The sequence below is a fragment of the Phodopus roborovskii genome, unplaced genomic scaffold (assembly GCF_943737965.1).
Source record: "Phodopus roborovskii unplaced genomic scaffold, PHOROB, whole genome shotgun sequence".
Taxonomy (NCBI): domain Eukaryota; kingdom Metazoa; phylum Chordata; class Mammalia; order Rodentia; family Cricetidae; genus Phodopus; species Phodopus roborovskii.
The window spans coordinates 28,654,917-28,676,870 of NW_026126525.1; the positions used below are offsets into that span (position 1 = coordinate 28,654,917).

The 21,954-nt window shown below is 44.9% G+C and overlaps 1 protein-coding gene across 2 annotated transcripts in view; it reads left to right on the top strand.

Moving 5' to 3' along the window:
• Ociad2 (OCIA domain containing 2) overlaps positions 1-21,954 on the top strand; it is an 844,164-nt gene that overhangs the window by 809,300 nt on the left and 12,910 nt on the right. The window contains exon 1 of one of the 2 annotated variants that reach the window (XM_051198370.1): positions 19,131-19,258. The exons of the other annotated variant lie outside the window; for it this stretch is intronic. The gene's annotated coding sequence lies outside the window, so the exon portion shown is untranslated. Of the gene's footprint in view, positions 1-19,130; positions 19,259-21,954 lie in introns of those variants that run through there. 2 annotated transcript variants of the gene reach the window in all.

Sequence of the window (21,954 nt, forward strand, 5' to 3'; positions counted from 1 at the left end):
AATGTGAAGATAAGTGCTAGTTTTGCTGCCTTGTTAATCAGTGTACTCTATTTGTTTTATATTCAAGGCAAAATCTGCCCTGAAAGTGACTTTCTTCATTCAAGGTAGTGGGCACAAATGCAGTGATCCTGCAGAAACTTATGGATGACTGAAAACATTTTGCCAGACCTCTTATATAAAATCTGATTTAATTCTCACTGTGTGGCCAGCTAATAACTGCTGGATCCGGGTCAGCTGTACCCAGGCCTGCTCTGTGATTTTGTTCTCCGTTTGTGCACATGTTATCATTTTTGCTTCATGGCTTATGAGAAATCGTCAAGGTCATTTATTCCATGGGATTTAAGTGAATTAAAACCAGAAGACATCACGGAAACGGAATAATGTTAATATCTCTGAGCACTGTTCAAAACTCACAAAACAAGAATAAAGAAACCATCATCAACCCTTCTGTGTTCTGGAATGGTCTATTCTCAGGATCCTCTAGCATGTGATAGAAAAGCCACACAACTTGCAGCTCCAATGAAGTTCCCATGTTAATCCTGTGTTTGCTGTCATGCTTCCCCTGGGATGTACAAACCATGCTAGGCACACATCTAATACAAACAGGTTTTGTTTTTTATGCAAAGGCCTTTTGGGTTGTTGTAGTTTTAAGGCTGATGACTGAGCCCAGAACCTCCAGCACAGTGACCAGGAGCTCCTCTCCTGAGCTGCACCCCAGTATCTCACCTCCAAAAGGCTTTTACAGAGCACCAAATTCAGACACATCGCAGATGGCGCGTGTGTTCTGTCCCATCACTATTGTAACAACACTCACAGAGAAACTTCAGCACAGAGAGCAGATGTCTTGTCCTAATTCTACAGAAGATTCTTGGCCACAAGGACCAGAAACCAGACAGTCTGAATCACTAGCCAGCACGCTTTCCATGACACCATGAGGTTATAAACGAGTAGACATGACGATTCCAAGATGTGATTGAATCCCTATGTCTTCCCTCCTGCACAGCGCTACAATAAGGGGAAGACTCAATCCAAGACTGGAGAGAAGAAACCAGGAGGTGGCTCTCTCAGACTTCATGTCTTCTATACACATCATGGGGAATTTGTATTTCCACTGTGCTTCAGTCTGTACAACCCGCTGAAAAGGGTTTTTAGATTGATTCATTGAACCTCCCCTAGAAGAATCCCTCTAGACTTTCTCTGCCAGACATTCAAGGACATTTTATTCATCTTGACAGGATTATGCTGAAACACATAGATTATATTCAAGGACAGTCAGTCAGAAAAGTGTCTGGTGGGGCAATCTGTGGGGAATGATAAAACGTCCCTGGAAATGAGATAAGATGAATAGAATTACAGTTCAGTCAGGGAAATGAGCACACTCTGAGCGCCATGGATTTATAAATCATGGAGTTATGTGTTAGAAAAATCAATGCTATCACAGAAAAGATCCCAGAAACAGCAGAGAAGAGTCATAGACCTCCCCGATGCAAACAGACTGTCAGAGCTTGCTGCATGCTATGGAGAGGAGCCACGGGAGCTGAGGCTGTAGCTCTGTTGGTAGAATGCTTGCCCGGCATGCACAAAGCCCTCGGTCCATGCCCAGCACTATAGAAAGTGAACACCGTGACATCACCCATAATTCCAGTTTTGGTGAGATGGAAGCAGGAGGATGAGAAACTCAGGGTCATCTTCCACTCCAGAGTGAATTCGAGGCTGGCTGGGACCACACGAGACCCTGTCTCAAACAAGAAAAAAGAGAATGTACAATGAGGGCAGGGTAGAAAGTTCTGGAAGGCTGCAAGCTCCTTCTAGTGTCCACCTGTGTGAGGTCACTGTAAAGTATTCTCTTCCACAGAGCTCATTCATGGTGACCTGGGTCATAGCTGATAGCCGGGTAGGTTAAGAGCAACATGGAGCTACCAGCCTCCTTCACTGCCTCATCCAATGACTGTGATGGGTGTGTCATGGCTGTTACCTCATTCTGCCTCTCAACACCTCCCCTCTGGAGGGTTTTCTTGGGGTAACCATATCCGTGATCAAACTGTTCCCTTTTGATGTTTTAGACAGTTTTTCCAAAACTCACGTTAAAACGTAATTGCATTATGTCAATATTAAGGGTGACAGCTTTAAGCAGAAGTTAGGTCGTACTAGGCCCCACATGATGAATGACAAGGCCATTACCAAGGGATTGGGATTAGTACCACAGGTAATAAAAATGAACCAGATATGAAAATAAAAGTGAATTTGGCCAGGTTTCCTGGGAATGACAGCCCCTAGCTCTTAGATTGCCTAGCCTCTAGAACTGTGACTCTGATAAACGTCTATTATTTAGTTTTCCCAGTATGCAGCATTCTGTCACAATGACAGAGAATGTACTAAGGCATGACTGACTATGCTTGGGTGACTGCAAGTCAACTTCCAGATTAGCTGAGTGAACACTATATGGGGCCCTCACAGCTCCACACAGAGACAGTGTGTGTGTGGCTGAACACGGGTACTTCGCTGAACACTGCAGAACAGAGTGTAGGGTGCACAAGGCTCTGGGCAAGTGGGTGATTCAGTGCTACCCCTAAGGTATACGTATGGCTGCCTCATTCAAGGCTTCTGCTGACTTTGGAGAAGTGGCTGCTTTGGCCAGACCTGAACTGCTGGGGACAGTTGTGGGGAGGCAGGAAGGAACCCCCCACTCCACTTCCTCACTTCTTTGCCCGTGGCAGGGACCAGCTTTCCCACAGAGACGGAGCCCTGCTTACAGAGCATGGCTTTGAAGAGAACTCTGCCATCACTCTGCAACTGTGAGTCATCCTTCAGGCAGGAATCTCACTGGGAAGTATTTTGGCCTTGCTACTTACCAACTATAGGGTTGTACATTCCTGTATCTATGTAAAATTCTGTGTGTGCAAATGCAGTCATTGCAGCATGAGCAAAAGCTGAGTGGGGGACAACCTTCACGATGTTCTGTGAGGTCCTGGTTAACTGAGATCCTTATGGAAGACAGAACTGGGTAAAAATGGTGATAGATCAAGGAAGTTCTTTGTGCACACATGGGAGGAAACTGCTGAACAAGAGAGAAACTTGGTAAACTGGGGGAGAGGGAGAAAGATGAGAAGGAACAGAAGGAGGAAAGAAAGAAAAGGAAGGAGCAAGAAGAAGCAAGGGGGGAGGAGGGAAGGAAAGAAGGAGGGAGAAAAGGAAGGAGAAGGAGGAAGGAAGGGGAGGGAGGGAGGGGAGGGGAAGAGGGGGAGGAAGACAGGCAGAATAGTATTCACAGTTCGCTGGGTTTTGTACATGGAGGAAGATTATTACACAGATTTCGTTTTGCTTAGATGGCCATAAACTTTGAAAGCAAAGAAGAAACCATTACAGGGTGCTGTGGTTTGAATGAGAAGGTCTCCATAGGCTCTCATATATTTGAATGTTTGGCCCGTTGGTGGGCTGTTTAGGGAGGATTAGGAGGTGTGGTCTTGTTAGAGGAGATATATTACTGGGGGTGGGCTTTGGGGTTTCAAAAGCTGGCATCAGGCGGGGTTCCCTCTCTCTGCCTGCTGCCTGTGGATCAGGACATAAGCTCTCAGCTACCGCTCCAGCGCCATGCCTGTCTGCCTGCCTCCACCCTTCCTGAGAAGGGCATGACCTTGCCCTCTCAGACTGTAAGCAAACCCCCAACAAATGCCTTCTTTTTTTTTGTAAGTCGCCTTGGTTGTGATGTCTTTTCACAGAAACAAAACAGTAACTAAGACCTGGGGGGAAGGTGACAGGATGTGGTGGGTAAGGCTGGGAGTATTCATCTCAATGCCTTTATGTGATTTTGAGTCAGATCAATCTAGTACCTACTCAAAATAAGCAGAAATTTTAGGTCTCAAAGCAATGGTTTATTGGGTGGAGACACTCACCACCAAGCTTGACAACCTGAATGGCATTAGCACTCACACGGTAGGACAGAACCAATTCCCAGTGGGTGTCCCTTGGCTTCTACAGGCACACTGTGGCACATATGTGCAGATGTACAGGCATGTACACATGCATAGACACACAAAAAATAAATAATGTAAAATGTAACCAAAAGAATTATTAATTCTACTTACATTGTAAAAGATGAAAACGAGGTCAGATGCATGCCTCTATTTTCAGCACTCAGGAAGGTGCCGCAAGAGAATTATGAGTTCAAGGACAACTTGGGCAGGGTAGCAAGACCTTACCCTCCACCACTAATGATAAAGAATGAAATAAAGGCAGGAAAGAAGGAAAAATTTGGAGATGTATCAAATTGTTAACAGCATTAGCTGCTCTTCTCATCGCTCTGACAGTGTCTGGCTAAAGCCACTTAAGGGAATAAAGTCTTTCAGGTCCCCAGTTGAAGGGAACAGTTCATCCTAGTGGGAAGGTATAACATCAGGAGGGGGCTGCAGCAGCAGAGCCAGCTTACATCTGGATGTATCTGTAAACAGAAATGGGACAGGAAGCAGAGCCAGGCTGTAAACTTCAAGGCTGACTCTTCCCGAATCTACTCTCCCAGGGAGACTCCACCTAAAGATTCCATAGCATCCAAAACAGTATGCCCAGATGGGGACCAAGTTTCAAACGCATCAGCCTATGGAGTTGAAACACATCACATTCAGACCCTAATAGTCTGTCCCTAGTCTTTATGGGCTCATGACATCACACAACGCCTCCGAGCCATCACACTGGGTGATTTTTCTGCACCAGTTTTCAGAAGTACAAGTAAGTAACAAGATGGCTGGGATTCTTAACTGGCATGCAGCCCAGATGCATTTTTACTGTATCCAACTTCCAATCTTTTTGTAACTGCGACATGAAATATGTCTGCAAGTCCCTCAAAAGAAGCTACTCTGTGTCCTGTTCTCCTGTAGTGGACACTTGTATTCTGTCTAGATCCTAGTGTGCCAGCTCCAGTGGTCACCAGCAGCTTGAAGAAGTCCTGTCTCTCAGGAACTTATTGGCAAATGTGAGCTACCTTCTCTGGCATCCCCTGCAGACAATCAGCTGGTGTAAGAGTATTTTGTGAGTCAGGTGGTGGTGATGTACGCCTTTAATCCCAGCACTCAGGAGGCAGAGGCAGATGGATCTCTGTAAGTTCTAGGCCAGCCTGGTCTATAGAGCAAGTTCCAGGACAGCCAGAGCTACACAGAGAAAGCCTGGCCTGAAAATAAAAACAAGCCAAATGACAGTACTTTGTGATATAATTCTCCAGTGGTCCCCAGGAACGAGGCAACAGCCTTATTTTGCCCCTTCTATCACTGTTTTCTCTCCTCTCACTTAGAGCACATCTTCAATGACCCACATGTGTCTAAATTCCTGTCATGGACTCTGCCGCTCACCAAGCCTAAGTCTACAACCCCGCTCTATCTGCCAGCTTTGTGGAGTCTCCTCTCCAGCCCCACTGCTCTGCTGCTATTTCTAGCACCCAAGCAAGTACCAGAATTGGAGCCACTGTTTTCTCACTCCGGAGCCTTTGTCAATCACATTACTTTCAGCTTGTGTCAAACTGTCTCCAATGTCAGGAAAGGACGACAAATAAACCCTCACTGGCATCAACGATAAGTAAAGGCACATCCAAGACTGTAAGAGGGAGGAAGGAAACAAGGTGTGCAAGAAGGCAGAAGTTATTTGTTGGTAATATGGAAGGAAAGTTTCACCACCGTCAGTGTGTCTTTTATGCTTTTCTGCCCCCAGTGAAATGGGAACACAAAGGTCCTTGAGCTCACAGACAGCACTTTAGAAACCAGGAATGTTGAATAGGCAGAGTTGTCTTTACAAAGGAAAAGGTGCATAGCCGGTTTTCCACCCAGAAGACTGGGAATGAAGGTGGCTAAAAGCTTAGGTGATCCTTGTAAGGCTGGGTCATACCAAGCAGGACTGGAATGACTAATAGTCTAGGTGACCCTTTGCATTATCAGTGTAGCCAGGGGCTCCCCTAAGTTCCCACAACCTGGCCCAGAGGCGGCCAATAGCCAAAGTGACCTATGTGGCGTCTGTATGACTGAGACAAGACAAGGTCCTCCCCTAGGCCCTTAAGATAACACAGGTAGCCCATCTCTAGATCCCATCTTCATGGAAGAAGTGACATGTACTTAGAAGAGTCTCCATGTAACTATGCCTCCTTGTGCACACCAGGAAACTTCCCCCCAATTATACAGTACTTAAATATGCTTACAATAAACTGCCCAATGTCAGACTCTAGAAGTTTGAACCAACATCAGCTACTGAGTCATGTTGAATCAGACTTTCTTCTTGCCTCATGTGGATCGTTACTCTGCTGGCCCTGTTGGTCACAGAGAACCCCCACATAAGTCTATGGGGACATGCTGGCTAAGGTGCTCCAGTCAAGGAGAATTAGCCTTTTTTCTTGTAAATGTAGACCATTCTCCCTCCTTCTTTCATTTTATATTAAGATAAGTTCTCCCCTACATAGCACAGGCTATCCTTGAACCCAGGCTCCTCCTGCCATTCAAGAGCTGGGATTGCACATGCAAAACACCACATCCCACCTGCTAGTTTTCTATATAAATAGGAACCGTGGCATCCTAATGATGCTCATGTAATGTATACATAACTCAAACATCTGGCACTTTTTTTTATAAGTCCTGTATCACTATGAATCATATTACAGTCTTTCCTCAGATAATGATTGATCTCATGAGTGCAATCCAAAACCTCACATATCCAAAATCATTGGGTTTGGAAATTAAAGAACTTACTCAGTATTGATGTGTAGCATAGTCATGGAAACTTTTTATTTCCTATGGCCATGGTAATTCTACATATTGTTTATATCAATGGTTTTTAATTATGAAAAGCTAGTACTACATCTTAAGTTACAGAAAGATTGGGTAAGTGCAAACACTGTATATGGGGGTATCTCAACTGTCAAAATTCCTTACTGAGAACTACTTACTGGAGTGAATAACAATCGACAATCCTGAACCAGGAATTGTGGGTTGGTTCCCATCTTGTTTTGTTTTGCTTTGTTGAGACAGGATGTTCCTATGACTATACTTGAACTTGTGGTCCTTTTGCTTCAGCCTCAGGAGTGCTAGGATTAGAGGCATACACTTCCATGGCAGGCCTGATAAATTTTTATATAAATGCAAACTACAGTATCCTGTTATTTATACATAGATCAAACCTCCTGAGCACTGATTTCTTTTTAATCCTGCACTTTTACCTCATGTACTTCTGTGTGTTCCCTTGGGTTCTCCAAGTAGGTCAGGACATTGTAGAGATGCTGTGAACAAAAGAGGGCAGACTGGTTGCTAAGGTACTGAAAGTCAAGCCTGTGAACTACAGACACCAGCAGCTTGAAGGTCATTTTATTATGAAGTTGTTCTGGGTATTCTTTTCAGTAGGATGTATGGAGATTGCTGTGGGTACCTAAAGGTACAAAAGAAACTGCGGTTCATTGGGCTGGACAAGTCTAAATTGCGAAGATTAAGTTCTCTTGTTTATAAATTTTGCCTAGGTTGGATTATGCTTTGAAAAGATGTTTGGAAAAATTCTCTCTCTCTCTCTCTCTCTCTCTCTCTCTCTCTCTCTCTCTCTCTCTCTCTCTCTCTCTCTCTGTATGTGCGTGTGTGGGCTCTGTGTGTGTTTGTGTGCTCTGTGTGTGTGCATGCTCCTTGTGTGTTTGTGTGCTGTGTGTGTGTGTGTGTGCATGTTCTTTGTGTGTGTTTGTGTGCTGTGTGTGTGCATGCTCTTTGTGTGTTTGTGTGCTCTGTGTGTGTATGCATGCATGTCCATCCCTACCATGTGTTTGCCTGTGTTTTGTTTGTCTTAAGTAAATAGTTTATAAGAAGACAATGCTCTTCCCCTGTTCCTGGGAAATCCCAGATTTAGAGTAAAAATTTCCACTCCCCAGGGACTCACGGTCTGTTTGGAGACCTTTTTCTTTGTAGAAAAACAAACCTGACTGAGGGTGACCTTTGCAGCAGATGGCTAGAACATGCCTAATCTTAGAAGTTTCCAGTTCTGACTGCTTGCCACCTCAATGTGTCCATTTCATAATGTCCACAGCAGGGTGTTGGTGCTTTGCTCATTTCAATATCCTCTTGTCTAGCTAGACTTGAGCCCAACATTTTGGATGTCCCCAGGAAGTGCTAGTGGCCAAAGAATCAGTCACAGATTAAGTTCTCATCCCACCATATCTCATCGCATAACACAAAAAAATAAAGCCATCTGGATCATTAAGAAAACAAATAACAAAAAGTGAGGATTTGGATAAACCTTTATATCCTGCTGGGGAGAATGTCAACTAGTCCAGCTGTGATGGAAATCAGTATTGAGGTTCCTCAAAAAACCAAAAGCACATTTACTATATGACCCAGATATGCAAACTTGGGTATTTACCTAAAGGACTTCAAGTCAACATGTCACAGAGACACCTGCACAGTGCTTACTACAGCACTATGCACAACAGATAACTCATGGAGCCAAGCAAGTGTCCATCAACAGAGGAATTGACAAAGAAATGAATATATATATATATATATATGGGGATCATGAGCCCAGGTCATCCTGGGCATATATACATAATGAGGTTTAGTCTATAAAGAACAAAGCAATGTCATTTGTAGAAAAGCAGATGCAACTGGACATGATCATATTAAGTGAACAAAGCCAGTCTCAGAAAGATAGACACATGGTTTCTTTCATTTGTGTTTCCTGTATTTTATGTATTAAAAAGCCCCATCAAATCATATATGTTCATGACATGAAAATTCGAGAAAAGCTACCTCGGGGAACAAAGGAGACTGACAAGAGGGAGGAGGGGGAACAAAGCATAGAGTAAGGGAGTGAAGGGTGTCCTCAGCGTACACGTCATACTTGTGTGAAAGTGTCCTCCAACACAACTACATCTGACGCAAAATAAAGAATGCCACCTGCTGGGCAGTGCTGGCCCTTGTCTTTAATCCCAGCACTCAGGAGGCAGAGGCAGGTGGATCTCTGTGAGTTCGAGGCCAGCCTGATCTACAGAGTGAGTTCCAGGACAGCTGTTGTTACATTGTTACATTGTTACATTGTTACACAGAGAAACCCTGTCTAGAAAAACAAACAAACAAACCAAAAAAAAAAAAAAAAAAAAAGGAAGAAGAAGAAAAGGAAAGGAAAAAAAAAAGTCATTTGTAACATGAACGTGCAATATGTCTCCAGCTTAACTCAGGCACCATAATCACAAAATTCTATCTGCTTTCCATTTTGCTGGTGACAATGATAAACTGTAGTCCTAAATCATCCTATGTCAGATATAAGTCTTTTTTTTTTTTTTTTTTTTTTTTGGCTTTTTATTTATTTATTTTTTGTAACCAAGTCCATTTAAATGAAAACAAACATTTATAGACAATATTTGGGAATTTGGGCGTCATCCTTTCCAAACTACTTCCTGCTGGTAAGGGGCACTGTCATGGGGGATTCGAAGAAGATGCAGAAATCCTGGCTGTAGTCTGCAAGGCTGCTTTGTCCAGCTGTTTTGAATGTAGGATCACCTGGTACTCTGTTTCAGGCGATCTGGCTTGATCAAACCACATTAGTCTGGAAGGAATCCACATCTTTTCATTTTCTGTGGAAACAAAAATAGAAATCCTTTTCCCCAGTAACTTGTCCTTGAACTTAAATTTTTGAATTAGAGCATTTTTTTTAATTTATTATTTTACATGTCGATCCTTCTCCCTCCCTCCCCAGATATAAGTCTTTACGTATAAAATTTTTTACATTTCTTAACTTTTCTAAGGAGGTGAATTCCAGCTCAGCGTTCACAGTAATAAAGTGGCATCTGAAGACTCTAAACCGAGCATTGTCTTCAGTTACGCGGAGTTTTTAATGGGACACTGACCCGAAAGCTACACCAATCACAGAAAATGTTGGACATCACTGCTGTTCACCAGGCCCTAAAATGTAACTTAGGGCTGGTCTCAATGCTGACTCCCAAGGTACAGGGCACCCCATGGATACTATCAACTCACAAGAAAATCCAGGAAGCCACATGGATTATATCCATTTATATCAACTGAGCACAGACTAGAACCAAACATTTTAGTAACAAGAACCTTATCAGTGATTTCAACTGACACAGTTATCACTACCTGCCAGTAACTTTGTCAATGGGCTTATACTCATATATCCTGACAATTATCCCTGTGATAGGCTTACCAGTATTACACAGTTGAAGAAACTGAGGGACAGATAGAAACTCTTCATCTAAGAACCACAGTAAAATGAATGGCAGAATCCAGATCCTATACACTATCTATGTCCCAGTTCTGTCTCTTCGCCTCTGACCTGTAACTATGAGCTACTTGACCTGGGTGCTGGGAACGAAACTTGGGTTGTCAGCAAGAACAGTATGTGCAGTATGTGCTCTTGACCTCTTCCAGCCCCTAGAAAAGCAGTCTTTTGGGTTAACTGGGTTAATCAAAAGTATCTAAAGCAATTTGAAATTCAGTTCTTCCACTTTTTTTTTTTTTTTGAGATAGAGTCTCACTATGCAGTTGAAGGTAGCCTTGAACCTGTGACTGTTCTGCCACAGTTTCCCGAGTGCTGAGATTACAGCGTTCAACACCAGTGGGTTTTCCAGATTCTAGTTTCTTACATTTTATATTTAGTCTCTTTGGTTTCAATGCTGGTATTCTTAGAAAGAAATTGCAAATGCCATTATCTTCATTCCTAAATAGTTATGCAATTAAAAATATATAATCTGTATAATAAAAATAAATACTACTGCGCCTAAAGAGCCATTATCATTAAAATGTGTTTTATGGCATTAATGACTCAAGCCATATTCTACTTTATATCACTCTCCCCAAAATATCATAACTATCTAAACCAGGGAAGTCAGGGTCACATGGAGACAGTGGGTTGCATCAGGAGGCTGTCACTCAATTCTTTTTTTTTTTTTTTAAGATTGTGGTGTGTGTGTGTGTGTGTGTGTGTGTGTGTGTGTGTGTGTGTGTGTGTGTATGTGATGCCTGCTCACCCCTTGGAGCTGGAGTTACAGGCAACTGGGAGATACCTAATGTGGATACTAGGATCAGAACTTCCTCTGGAAGAGCAGTAAGTTCTTTCAACTACTAAGCCATCCCCCTGCTCCAGCCTTTAATTCTTTTCCTATGAAAAGGTCACTGTTTCTACGATGGTAGTCCACTGAGTGTCCAAGTTGTCCTCGTGGAAAGCCTCACTTTCAGGGTTTGCCTCTTGGCTTGGCCATACGGTTGTCTGCACTTCATTATCCACCTTTCAGGGAGCCTTTTTATACGTAATAGAAAAAGAAAACAAAGCTACATCTACAGGGCACAATTAATCTGTAAAGGCGCTAATGAAATAGGCTTTGTTGAAACTAGAAATGCCTCTGCTACAAAGAAACTCTCAAGAGAATGAACTGACAGGATACAAATAGGAAGAAAAATATTTGCAAGGCACATCTGATAAAGGAGCATGATTTTTTAAGTTTACCAAGAGCCAGACATGGGGATATACACTTTAATTCCAGCACCCAGGAGGCAAAGGCAGGCAGAGCTCTATGAACTGGGATCAGCCTGGGCTACATAGAGAGTTCCAGGCTAGACATAATGAGACAGTGTCTCAAAGGAAAAAAAAAAAAAAAACCTCAGTGATCTTTGTGAGTTCAAGGCTAGCTTGGACTACAGGGAGAGTTCCAGGACAGCCATGGCTACACTAAGAAATCCTAGAAACCCTGTCTTTTTGTTTGTTTGTTTGATTTCAAGACAGGGTTTCTCTGTACCTTTGGAGGCTGTCCTGGAACTCACTCTGTAAACCAGGCTGGTCTCAAACTCACAGAGATTTGCCAGTCTCTGCCCCACAAATGCTGGGATTAAAGGCATGCACCACCAATGCCTGGCTAAGAAACTCTGTCTTGAAAAACCAAGAACCAAGTTGGGGCTGAGTGCTCCATGGTTAGGGGCTTGCACAGCACATGTAAGGCCCTGGGTTCCATTTCTCATATCCTTTAAAGGGATAAAAAGAAGCAAAGACTTAACTAGACAGCTTATTGAAGAACGCAAACATTTGGAAAATAAGTGTGTGAGGCAATGCTCTGCCTCCAGGGTTTTCAGGGAGTCACAAACTAAAAATGTGAGGTGCTAGGGGACACATTAGGAAGCCAAACCTCAAAGCACTGATATCAAATGCTGCCAAAGATGTGACTGGGAAGGGACTCCATGCATCGTGGTGGAAATGTTAACAGTTCAGACACTCCATCTTTCTCTCAAAGCTGAACAGATCCAGAAGTCTTGTTCCTTTGTGTTTACCCAAAGGAAGTGAAAACTTACATCCATATCAGAACTACAAAAACGTTTTTAGTGCCTTTACTCAGAATTACCCCAAGCTAGATGTTCTTCTGCAAGTAGATGAGGGATAAATAAACTGGGTACGCATGTATGTGAACACCCACTTGCATGAGTATATACACATGAACATATAAACACATAAAGAAGGAAGGAAGGAAGGAAGGAAGGAAGGAAGGAAGGAAGGAAGGAAGGAAGGAAGGACTGTGAACAACCTGAATTCAATCTGCAGAACCCATATTAAATGGCCAGGTTCAGTGGTAGGTGTCAGTCAGTGATCCCTACTTTCCATTCAGATAAAAGAACATTAAGAGAAGTCAAGGATGATCAATTGGGGGGTTCTGGGAAAGATCAATCTATCAAATCTGCGAAGCAGGAAAGCAGCCTAGGAAAAAAAAGTCTGTGGACATTAGAAATGAGGACAAACAGCAACAGATGACTAAGGGCATTCTTCAGTCATCCCTGGAGCTAACTAATTCGAGTAACTCCTGTATGAATAACAAGTATCTGAGACTAGGCCAAAAACAACAGCTGCAATGCATTCCATCCTGAAAGGACTGAGGGCCATGGCAGGAGACAGCTTCGTGAGCAGACTCCACCATGCAAAGCTAAATTCCTGTTTTTGTCTTCGAGGCTTTGTGACATAAGGTAGGACTTTATGACACACACTCTGATTGGAGAACCTAGTCTAGCTGCAGTTGAAGCATATCAAAGCAGGGCTTAGTTGCCCTGGCAACCAGTAATACAAGACCGATGAATCATCAGTCCAACTTGTTCCTAACTCACAGTCGTGAAAGACTTTTGAATCTTCAAAGATTCAAGTGTGCCATAGATGCTCAGGATAGGTCCTGCAGAGGAAGCCCTTATTGAAGCATTATTGAAGTGGACTCCACAACCAAAATTCTCTCCAGCATCCTTGTATTAAATATTCCCTGTCCCTACCTGCTAGGACTGTGGGCACATTACAGCTGAGGGATTTCTGTTCATTAGGATGTTTTGGAAGGCAGTGTTTTTATGTCTAAGGGAAGTGACATGTTCAGAGACCCCACCCAGAAATTCAATCTCAAAAATTTAGTGGAGGCTCATTGGACTGTGGTGTCGCACCCCTTTAATCCCAGCACTCAGGAGAGACAAGCAAATCTCTGAGTTTGAGGTCAGCATGGTCTACAAAGCAAGTTCTAGGACAATCAAGTCTACACAAAGAAACCCTGTTTTGAAAAACAACAAACCCCCCACCCCCCAAAAAAAAATTGGTTGAGGCTATAAGGAGGAATGACAAACATCCCCAAAGAGAAGGGATCAGAATGGGGTCAAAGAGGATTGGTTAGGGTGACAAAAGATTCTAGAAAATTCCTTCTAAATGCAAGTCTTATGACCAAGTAGATGACTCAGCAGGCAAAAGGCTTGCCAGTAAGCTTTACAACCTGAGTTCAAACCCCAGAACCCATGTAGCATGGCCAGATGTGGTGATGAACTTCCTATCTCAACACTCCTACAGGGATATGGGAGGTCAGTCTGCTGGAAGTTGAGGGCCAACCAGCCTGGACCCTGCTTCAAAAACAATATGGGAGGGGAAAACCATTTCCTGGAAGTTGTCCTCTGAGCTCTGAGCTACACACACACACCATGCCACACACACATACCTTGGTGTACACGCACACACATACCAGGGCACATTAGCACACACAATTATAAATAAAAATCGCTTTTAATTTTTTAAAGTAAAAGCAGGTGTGTTCCCCCACCCCACCCACCAATCTTTGATAATGAGGTTACTTATTTAACATGGACTTATGCCTGGGGAGATCTCAATCCAAGGCTTGCCTTTACACTCACTGTAAGGAATCATCACCAGGAAATCAAATTCCTTCTTCCTACTTGAACCCAAGTCAGGTGGGAAGGCTTCTCTAGAATGAGGCGTGGGACAGACAGCAGGCAGGACATAAAGATGCAGTAGAAAGCTGCTAGCCCGTGTTACCGCCTCTACTGGACCATGTGCACTATCTGCCATCCCAGGAGCACTTTGGAGAAGGTTGGCTTCTGCATATCACAGACCAAGAAAAACAGCTTTGGAATATTAAAGCCATTTGTTGTTAGGATGTCTATTTCAGCTTTTGGAAGCAAAGTGAAGGAAACAATGACTCGGCACTGACATACAGTCATCTTCACATTGCAGACACGCCTCATTTGGGCCGAAGTTATGCTCTTTGGGAGCCTGCTTTGTCTCTTGCTGGAAGTTAGCAATCCAGATGCTGCTCACACAGCCAGGGCCCTTGGTAGATGGCTCCAAAGTCGGGCTCAGTGCTGGCAATAGGCCTGGGCTGGCAGCCAGGCCAGTCCATTGGGGAGAACAGACTCCCAAGTCCAGCTCCAGGGGACACCACACAAGTTTCTACGTGTGAGGAATTTGACGTTGCTTATCCCTCATCAGATCCTGTGCTTTACAGAACTTCTTGGAGAGCTGGGCAGATGGCAAATGGAAAGCCGGGCAGGGAAAAACCACGGCAGATGAAGGTTGCCTCTACTTCTCCATGGATGCCCAAGATACCTTGCACACACACCGTAAAACTACCTAAACAGGAGCCAGACAGAGCCCCCTTTACAGAGAGAAAAGTGATTCAAAAAGTACATGCCCTGTATATTCTCACTTGCACTTTAAAACTTTAAAAAAAAAAAAACATTTATTTATTGAAGGAGGGGCTTGCATGCCATGTGCACACATGGATCAGGGGACAGCTTGCAATGTCAGTTCTTCCTTCCACCCTGTGGTTTCCAGGGATCAAGCTCAGATAGTTAGACCTAGGGCAAGCACTTTTACCCATCTCCTGGTCACCACCTGCATTTTGCTGTAATCCTTTCACACAGTAGGACCTACTGTTCAGCAAGCTGTAGGGCAGGGCACTGCCGGCTTCCTTCCCGCCCTTTGCTGCAAAGTTCTCTGTACACACTTTTTACTATGTGCCAGCCTGTCTTAGCCTCACAAGGCTGCTATGATGTGTGGGTACAAAGCACAAGGTACAGATTAAAGACCAAATCACTGCAGTCCGAGTCTTGTCACCACTCCTTGGGTATGACCCTGCTCATAATGCTTGCCTTATAGGTGCCCTGTTTCCTTAATCATGAATTTAGGGTACCAGTGCATAAATTTAGGTGTGCGTTTTAAGGCTCTGTAACTATATCGTTGAGAGAGGAAGAGGCTGAAAGGGTAGATCACTTGGTAGAGCATTTGCCTAGCATGCACAGAGCTCTGGGTTCAGTCTCCAGGTTATGGTAACCTGTGCCTCTAACCTCTGCAGTTGGGGGAGTGCAGGCACAAGAATCAGGAGTTCAAAGCCATCTTTGGCTACACAGTAAATTAGAGGCCAGCTTTGGCTGGATACATGAGATCTTGTCTCAAGAAAACCTAAGAAGATGCCAGGAGGTGGTGAAGCACACTTCTAATACCAGCACTCAAGAGGCAAAGGCAGACGGATCTCTATGAGTTTGATGCTAGCCTGGTCTACAGAGCTAGTTCCAGGGTAGCTAGGGCTACACAGAGAAACCCTGTCTCAAAAAATAAAACAGAAGAAGAGGAGGAGAAGAAGGGAGGGAGGGAGGGAAGGAGGGAAGGAAGGAGGGACAGGGAAGAAAATCAAAGCAAGAATGGAAAAAAGAAAAGAAGAAAAAACATTTCTGTTAGTAACAGTCTCTCATGTTAGTATCTGTCTCTCATGTGTCTCATTAAGTTCAATGTCTCCTGTGTCATTCATGAGTTCATACTTATGCCACTCGATGGCTGGAGCAGCCCCCAAGGAGCTCACCAAGAGGGAATGAGTGACATTGCTGATTCTGCCTGTGAAGACATCAGAGGGTGAGCAGGTGGTGGTGTTCAGAAGCAAGGGACTCTGGGCTTGTAGTTCTGCCACTTTGTGGCCATGTAACTGGGTTATTGTTCCTGTTCACAGGACTGCAGTAGGATTCAGTTAAAAGATAACAAGGGACCAGTAGATACCTCCATGACTCAGGATGTGACCTGAGGGAAATCTCCACCCCATCCACAAGGTCACAAACCTTCCTCAGAGTGACAGTGCTAGGAGATAGGAACACTCTTGAATAGCATTAAGGTTGTTTTCATAGTTTCTATGAGTGAGTTGTTGTAAAATCCCAAGTCCAACTCCCGAACTCAACTCTGGTTTTGTGTCTCATTATCATGATGTCCCACTCTCCTCTAACCCCTTACAAGAGACTAAAGCAATGAAGCTGCCCTGGCTCAAGTTTTCAGCCTCTAAAGCCATGATCTGAGTCTCTCTCTCTCTCTCTCTCTCTCTCTCTCTCTCTCTCTCTCTCTCTCTCTCTCTCTTTCTCTCTCTCTCTATGTCTGTCTGTCTGTCTATGTCTCTCTCTTTGTGTCTCTGTCTGTCTCTCTGAGACAGGATCTCCCTATTCTGCAGCTCTGGCTATCTTGGAACTCACTCTGTAGACCAGGCTGGCCTAAGAGGGATACACCCACCTCTGCCTTCTGAGTGCACCACCACACCTGGCTCTTGTCTTTATAGCAACACAAAAGAGAATAATCCAAGAACCTGGCTCATGGTTTTGAAATGGGATGAGTGTTATGTTTGCTAGAAATGACACATGTGGGGAGGACGGGAAGGCAGGCAGGCTTCCATTGCAGAGTGCCTAGGTTGGGGAGAAGAGCTTAGGAGGAAAGGACTAATGACAGAGGAAGTCTAGGCACCATGGAGGTAGTCTAGGACAGGCTACCGGAAAAGCTAGTGGTAAGGAATATTGGTCACCACACACACACACACACACACACACACCTTAAATTACACTTGAAATAGGTTTTGCAAGAGGTGACCTCAGAGCTGAGTCTTAGGTGAAAGTGGAGGAGAGAAGAAGGTCAAGGTTGATCCAGGCTGAACAAAAAGGAGTTAACACTAACCATTCAGCCCTTCACTCAGAGGGCCTGAGGGCTGAATCATACCAGCCTGGATAATAAATCTGGATGTTGCCTGGGAACAACATGGGACTACAGAAACACTTCACACTGGAGCCTGCCATGAGGGACTTAGCACATTCTAAACTAACCACTGAGAATCAGCTTTGTAGCCATGATCCTCAGGCCCATGTCTCATGACTCTGAGCATGCTTGCACACGGATTCATCAGAGCAGTCAACCAAGAATCATGTAAGGAACTCATGCCACATGCATTGCATAGGGTAATGTCTAGCTTTTTATAGCAACTTACTGGAACATTCTGGTGGGAAGTGTAAAGGAGGCACACACACTCCCACACTCACTGCACCAAGATGGTGGAGTGTAAGTGCCACTTAGGGTTTGTGTGAGGTGTAAGGCGGGATAGAGGGGGGACTTATCTACATTACAAGAGCAATTAGAAAGCTCAACCCCAAAGACCATAGAACCACAGAGGTTTATTTTTGACTTCTGGTAACAGAATATAAAATTAGCAGGCCCATAGCCCCTTTAATTTGAGAGTAAAATTGGGTCAAGAGAAAATGAAACCCTGAAGGGAGAGAAAAGCCACTGGGTTGTAAGAGGGTGGAAAGGAAGAAGAAGTATTTAGTTTATTTATGTGTATGTATGTGTGGGTGCTCACATCTGCCCATAGAGACCAGAGGGAGGAGTTATATACCTTGCCATGGAGTTGCATGCTCTTTCGAGCCCTACCTCTAGTCCTCTGAAAGAACAATGGGCTCTTAACCACTGAGCCATCTCCAGTACTGGAGGCGGGGAAGGGGAAATGGAGATGTAGTCAATCTTGTATTGCCAATTTCAGAGAAACAACCCCTAAATGATTAACATGAGCAGGTATCAGATCCAGAAGGCCAAAGTACACATTGCTGAGCTTCGTGACCTCCCAAAATGGTAATTTTTAAAGTCAACTAAAAGCAAGTGGAGACGATGCTCTCTCCCTTGAAGTAGGTGTGGTTTTCAGTAGATAGTAACTGTAACAAGTGCTATGAAAGGAGACTGCTTTGTCCAGATCCACTGAAGAGTGTCTGCTTTAGCCAGGAGGGAGGCCAGGAAACAGGCAGATACTGCTGCTGGGTCTGCGGAAGGGATGGCTCAGTAGTTAAGAGCAGTTGTTGCTCTTGCAGGCGGACCAGGTCTTGTTCTCAGCACCCATATAGCAACCCCCACACCTCTGTAACTCCAGTTCCAGGGGATCTGATGCCCTCTTCTAACTCTGTAGGCAGGAGGCACACACATGATATTAGTTTTGTCAGAGAGGTGAGTAAGGAGTGGCTGTTGCAGGGGGTAAAGGTAGGTAAGGTAATTAGACTCTGGTCCTGTAACATTCCATCCTCTCCACAAAACTGCAGTTCTCTGCAGACACACACACTCACACACACATGTATACACACATTGACACACCACCACACACATACATACACACACTCATAATCCTCATGTCCTCATATACCATCACATGTACTAGCACACTCACATATACACTTAACACTCAGTCACACACACGCACACATAAGCATACACGCTCACACATACATCTACATACTAAAACACACACACACACACACACACACACACACACACACACACACACACACACACACACCACCTTCCCCACCAGCGGTTGGGAGGGGGAAAGCTAAGGAGCCGAGGTGTGCTGCAATTGATTCCCTACGGGTTGCTGAGATGTATAGGCTTAGTCCAGCCCACGAAGGGGGGGTTTTGGTGTTTTTGTTCTGAGGACCGAGTCACATGAAAGACAACGAGGTGGGCCTACCCGGTGTCGGACAAGACTGGGAAGTGGGGTCTTCCAGAAAGTGCTGGATTCTCCCTTTCAGTATTGCCAACTGAGAAAGAGGAAGCAAATGTGGGCGGGCTGCACTCGAGCTAGTGGCACGCAGAGGTGCGGGGCGGAGCGACACCAGCAAGAAGGAGAAAAGAGGGAAGAAAAGGAAGATCGCGAAGAAAGGTGAGGGGAAGAGGAGAGGGGACCTAGGGCTCGGATTGGGGCGGTGGACGTGGGTAGACTGCAGCCGCCCGTGTGAGAAGGTGGGCCGCTCCGCCTCGGAATCACTCACCCGCGCAGGTGAGCCCTCAGAGGTGGGGTGACCGTGGGAGGGAGAGGTGGCCTGAGGCAGTGTCTTTCCCTGCTGGCTTTCCTTCCTGGGCCCCGGGGACCTGGGCAGACGCTGAGCAGACCCTTCACAGGCTCCGCCGCATCGCAGCGTCAGATCTCCATTCCTCCTCGCTCGCAGCTGTGCTTCTCGGATCCCTGATACCCCGGACTGGGGTTCTGGCTCGGAATTTTGCAGGCAGCCTCCAGATAGGCCTACTCTTGGAACCCAGCTAGTTAATTCTGGGTCATCCTCCCCTCCCCCAACACAGGCTGGGTCAGGCTGCCATTGCACCCCTAGTCCAGACCTGTGTGTGTGTGTGTGTGTGTGTGTGTGTGTGTGTGTGTGTGTGTGTTTGTAGCTTCACCCAGAAGGCTTGCTCAGATGTGTGAAGGAAGAAACTGGGTTCAGGATGGCCCATTCCACCAACGCTGAGGGGTATGGTTGCTTCCTTCTTGGTTCTTGGGATGGCCCTAGGTCTGACGATGCAAAAATAATCTAATTTGGTAGTAGGTGGCAAAGATTTCCTAGGATCTTATTTCCTAGAAAATCAGATTCCCAGGGCCACTGTTTGTACACCCACCACTGTGCACTGGTCCTGTATCCTCATCCCTCGCCTCCTCCTTGCCACAGCTGTACCTGAATAACAGGTGTTAAGGCCCAGACACGTTATATTCCTTGCCCCAATGCCCAGGACCAGCAAAGAAAGTCAGAATTAAAACTGGAGTGTTGGCAGGGCATTGTTCCAGGCACCTTTAGCACAGCACTCAGGTGGCAGAAGCAGACAGATCTCTGTGAGTTTGAGGCCAGCCTAGGGAGTTAGAGGACAACTAGGGTGACTAGTGAGACTTTGTCTCAAGGGTTACTATAACCATCTTCACTAACACTGCAGGACATCAGGTTCCCCCCAACACTAGGCACCCAAGGTGAAACGTACAGGGAGGGGCCCTGGGCTCACATCTCTTGCCAGTGAGTCACTAATGGAGGAAACACAATTTTTTATGAGCTGTCCATTTTGTAGGAGAGTCAATAGGGCCCAGAACTAAGGGAAAAGGGGAGGCTCAGCGCCCACCTGGAGCCTGGGATGTGTGGCCACTATCGATAGCTCATTCAGTAATGCCCTGGTGGCTGCATCACACCTTCACTTGAAGTCCCTTCTTTGACTTATGTTCTATTTCTTTTGTTTCTTGGTTCATCACTATTCCTTTGGGTTCAATGATCACCTTCTTCAGTACTCTTTGTAGATTAGTATGTCCAGGTCCATTGCTTTAACAACCATCTCTATGATGGCAGTTTTCAAATTCATCTCTCCAACCTTCACCTAATCTAAAATTCCAGACCCAGATCCTCAAATATTTCAGGCTTTACTACCTAATCCCAGGCTTTACACACACACACACACACACACACACTAGCACCCAAATCCAATATTTCCAAACCCAAATTTCTTATCTTCGCCCTTCCCAATGAAGTCTCAGTTTGGGTCTTCAGTTTTTTTTTTTTTTGTCTAGACAGTTGTTTTGTTTATTTGTTTGTTGAGACAGGGTTTCTCTGTGTAGCCTTGGAGCCTGTCCTGGAACTAGCTCTGTAGACCAGGCTGGCTTTAAGCTTATGAGATCCTCCTGCCTCTGCCTCCCAAGTGCTGGGATTAAAAGCATACACCATTACACCATCACTGCTGGACTATCCAGACAGTTTTAATCACTGTCTAAACTTGCTGCCCTGCTCCTGGACACTCCCCCATCCTCTTTGTAGTGTTCTTACCCGACAGGCTGGATAGCCCTTCATTCTTCTCCTTCCTTAGCACCCTGGCCTTGCTTCTTGGACCTTCTCCTAGTGAATAATTACTAACTTACTAGATGTCCCCTTTAGTCTGTGCTCCTCATACAGTGAATTTATCTTGGCCTTTGCAGCCTCACCCTTGGCATGCCATAGACACTCAGCAAACATTTGAATAGTTATTAACTTTTAATAATATTGGAGATGTTTTAAAGGCATAATTTATAGGCAGTAAACCATGTCCTCAGTGTGACATTTCATTCCACTCTTAAATCAGACCTGTCACTATGTGTGAGGATATGTGCATGTGTTTAGGGAGATGTGAATGTATAGGTGTGTATTGGGGAGTCATTAGAAATTGAGATTGCAGGGACTGAAGAGCTAACTCGGCAAGCAAAAGCACATCCTGCTCCTACAGAGGACTTAAGTTCAATTCCCAGCACCTATCTTAGGTGGCTTATAGTTGCTTGTATATAACAAGGTTTCTCTGTGTGGCTTTGTAGACCAGGCTGGCCTCGAATTCACAGAGATCCACCTGCCTCTACCTCCCGAGTGATGGGATTAAAGGTGCGCACCACCACACCCGGCTGATCTTGTGTTTCTCTAAAGAAAGAAACTGAGAGTGTACGGCTCCTGAGATGGTTTAGTGCATAAAAGCACTTGCCACCAAGCCAGACAACTTAATTTTGGTTCCTGGGACCCACGTGACAGGAGAGAACTGACACCTGCAAGTCGTTCTCTGGCCTTTATGTGTACACAGCACAACACACCC